The sequence below is a fragment of the Lepisosteus oculatus genome, chromosome 11 (genome assembly GCF_040954835.1).
Source record: "Lepisosteus oculatus isolate fLepOcu1 chromosome 11, fLepOcu1.hap2, whole genome shotgun sequence".
NCBI lineage: Eukaryota > Metazoa > Chordata > Actinopteri > Semionotiformes > Lepisosteidae > Lepisosteus > Lepisosteus oculatus.
The window spans coordinates 23,116,619-23,121,229 of NC_090706.1; positions in this window are offsets into that span (position 1 = coordinate 23,116,619).

The window sequence follows — 4,611 nt, forward strand, 5'->3', positions numbered from 1 at the left end:
TGTGAACATTTCACTTTTTTAAATTTTAGGGACGTGTTGAAGTATAAACATATACAGTATATCAGAACTTTTTTTGTATTTGTTTTTGAGCATTTGCTTGTGTGAGAAGAAAAAAATGTAACTACCTGAAAATCAAGGGAGTGGGATTTCATAGATATTGCCTCAGGTGTTTTTTTTTGTCACTAAGAAAATATATTGTGACGATATTAGACAATTAGACAATATCAAATGGGGGGGGGGGGGGGGGGTACATAATTATCGCGCTAATTTTAAAACTTAGTACTGTAGTTATAGATTAAGTCCCATATGAGGTAGTTCTCTTGAGCAATTTAGTTTTCTAAGATTGCTTTAATAAAATGGAAAAATAATATCCCAACTCAACAACGAGTATCTGTCATGCATATGCTAATGTCCAAACAGGGCTGTTCGACACAATGTTCTCAATTTGATAATTACACAATGCCTACCCCAAGGCAGGGTGTTAAAAATGTATTAAACTTATTTCACTAATACCTACTGAGTATAGCTAAACATGAATCATACAGAGTTTTTTGCGTCACAAGACTCAATCGTATATTATTTTAAAGAAAAACGAACCGACTGCCAAGTCAATATATACAGTCGTTATTTCACAAAAATATGAATGGTGTTTGGGTTTTTGTGTAACAGTATAGAAAAATGTTTTTTCCAGGGGAGATTTTTCAAGATAAGGATCTCTTAACAAGGGTCCACCGCTTTAAATATTAAATATTATGTTAGTGAAAATAATGCAATGATGTATATATGAACAGGTACACTTGAAGGTGAACAGTTTTACTGTATGTACGGAATATTACATAGCAGATCAGCAAGGTTTGAGTGGTGATGTTAGATGTGAAATAAAACGTATTTTAAGGAAAAATAAGTCCACAACATAAACAATGGTATAACCAAAGAAGGAATCAAATGATCACCTTTGAAAAACATTAATTTGTTTACACTTGAATTGTTTTACTTTAATAGAATTGCTTCAAGAAAAGGACTTTATTCTCTTCCTTGTGCAAATTCATCAATATTTATCATGTTAAAGTAGTTTCGGTATGTTTCCTGATATTACACAATAACCATAGGGCGCGTTAGGGATTTTAACCTGCGCCGCGCAAACAATATGTAAATAAGTATTTAGTATGTATTATGTTTACGTAACGTAATTGTGATTGTTTAATACTAAATGCATAGTGTTTCTTCAGAAAGTTTAATGAAACTGCTGCAGCCAAAACTTTGGAAAGATTCCTGAAATAAAATCAGAGATGCAAAACAGAATTATTACTGCCTGAAGGACTTGCTCTCCAGAGAGTAACATTTATAATTACCCATTCCTGTACGCACTCTGCAGACTGTCAGCTGTAAATGCTTACCCCGACGTTAAACACATGCAGAATTACTTGTGATACTTAGTATTCAGAGTCCTACTGCTATAAAATGCCATTTAGTAGCTTGCTAGTCTTTCCTTTCTAGTTCATGGTTAAGCACACATAAAGTATGTATATCTAATTTATTGTTTATTATACTCATGTGATTAATAAATTTAGGATTCTAGTAACAATGACCTGTTCTGAAAGCCTTTTAAGACAGCTGTCATAAAAACAGAATTTGAGCTGCCTTTTTTCTGTAGTTCTGTAGCACATTTTCCTAAGACTTTAGCTTTGCTTTGCCTCTGTGAATCTTTCCAAATGCATATGTGCTGACTTGGGCGTCTTCATCTCAGCTGCTTGAAATTTTACCTCTATTTACACTGGGCCTCTAAAAACAAGCACAACCAGTCACAGTATCTGAACTGGACAATTCTGAAAGAGTCCAGCCTTGAGGTAATAAGCAGGAAAGGGGGAGGGGATGAAGGGTCTTTAAACATCTGGGCAGTTTAAAACCAGTCCACTGGGAGTGCAAATATGGACAGACCGGGAGTTAGAAAGACTCAGGTTTGAAACTATAGTTCCTGTCCAGCATCGATCACGTAACTCTACCTAAAACTTCTTTATGTGTTTAACTGTAACATTTACATTTTAAAGCAGAATTTATTAATTTTGGAATAGGAATATTTATTCTTATAGTGTATCAGTTGTTAAACATTTTATTACAGTAAACAGTACATGTCACAAGGCCAGACATTATGCCAAAACAAGAACAGGATGAACCTTGTGTATTTTCATGTCATTCAAGGAAATAAATACCATGTTCAATGACAAATGCCTATGAAATACAGTGATGCAGAAAAAGGTTGTCAAAAGGAAATAGAAATGTCAACCTTAAACAATGCAAGACCAATGATTAAGGAAGTAATAATGATTTACAGTAAGTAATTATAATTATTTTTATAGTATTGCCTCATAGTCTATAGTTCCTTTTTTTATTTAGCATGGAATCCCATGCGAATGTGGTTAGAACATGCAAACTCCATACAGAAGGAGGGCCATCCCAGTACCCTAGAACTGAGAGGCAGAGGCCCTCACTGCCATGTTATCATGCTGCCCTTTCTGGTGCAGCCAATATAATACATTGCTTCATTTTCTGCATCTCGTCTGAACATGTGATTGAACTACACAAGTTGAATCCATGCCCTTATAGGCACTCTGATCTAGTTGCTAGTTTGTACTCATATGGTTTCAGACACAGCATAAAATTCTGATACATTTTCAACACAGGTTCACAGTCATTCCTAAACTCTGGATAACAGATAATCTGAAAAGCTCTCTTGTCGCACTGAAACACATCATCATATGAGCTTGTGAATTCTCTATGGCCTGTGAAAGTCTAGCCAAGTCACAAGTTTGCATTAGCAATACGTGATACAATTGGGAATAGTTTTTCTTCAATCATGCTGAATTGCAGGTGGGGAGCTGGCAGTGACTTAATCCTTTCTCTCATTAAATCCCTTTAGTGCTCAAGTCCATCTTCTTTCAGTAACAGACACAACAGCCCATCAAGTCAATGAAATCTAATCTCTTCAAAAGCCAGTGCAGAAATTGATGTCACGAAGACTTTGTGTGTTCTGCTGAAATCTTTAACTAGAAAACATTACTGATTTTTTTGCATCCAAAATAAATTCTGAACAACTCAAGCCTAACAAAGAGCAAGGAGAAATTGCATTGTTAGTTAAGATAATAATAAATATGTCAACACTATAGCATTTGAGCTCTTTCTGTATTGTTCACCTGCATTAGGATGAACAACTATATTCAATACCAAAAGACATTAATCTCAGAAATGTTCCTTTTTGGAAATGGTGCATACATTCTGAGATGTATAAATTCACAATCTAGCATTGAGTTATGATGTCAGATAGTCAGATAAATCAGTTTATTGGGTGATTGGCAGATCCACTGTGCAACTAATTTGAAAAACTGAAGTGTGCATCATTAATGTCCATCACTACCCAAAGTTCAAACAATAGCTCAATAATGTTAAATAATCTTCCAGTAGTGGCCATGACAAATGACACACATACAGTAGATTGTCCTAAAAACATATTATATTACTGAAACTATTCAGCACTCCCTGACATAGCTGCTCCTTGGTAAATTGCCATAGTAAACCCTTATCAATTTGGATCTAAATCTAGGCTAAGAACAAATCAGTCAATTTTACAGTATGTAAAAAACATGTGTTTAGGGCATTGTTGCCCAGTGGGCAATATTTCTGGAACACATAGCCAATAGTACTGAATAATTATATAGAAATTAATATCATTGCAAAACCTTACCATATTACAGATATAATGAAGCAAGTTTGTTTGATAATATAGATTATTCTGCCTTCATGAAATTCAGAAGACAATCAAAATTTTAAGAGACATCCCTTTGTTGATGTTAAATGAATTTGACAATCACTTCTGTATACAGCCATATTATAGATATTACAAAACACCCCGGCAGTAGTTTAAAAATGTTGGTCTTAATTAATCTGCATTTTTCTTTTTTTCAAATGTGAAGTGAGTTCAAATATAGCTGCTTTCAATGTCATGATTTGTACTGTAAAAACAAAAGCTTACCAGTTTTCCCTCATCCATACTTAATTGTATATTAATACAAATACTTAATGCTACAAAAATAAATAACAAGGAATCAGGAAATAACAGTGACCAGCAAAACTGTACAGAAAACGCTTTCCAATAAAATTAAATTCCATTTCATATTCTGTAAATTTGCTACTGAACAGTCAGGCTTTGAATGTTTCATAAAGACATATTCTTATAATAATGCTGGTAAAGTCAATGAGATAAATAAATGATTAGTATGCAATCCTAAATGTCTCCTTGCTGCTTGAGTATGTTCATGTTGTCAAATATAAGTAAAGTAACATTTTTCTGAGAGAATTAACCAGATCTTAATTTCTTCACCTGCATATAATTTTTACATCAACATTGCTTAAAAGGTGCATTAAAAGACAATCCTATATACAGTATGCATGTGTGTAAAACTGGAATGAGCCAAAACTTTCAGTAGATTTCTTCTCCGGTCTAAGTATACTAAGCAATGGATAGTAGATGATCCTGCATTGGGGTCACACAACAAACAGGAGATTAACAAGGAGTAACTACACAAACTCTGCACTGAGTTTTCATTGATGAACTCT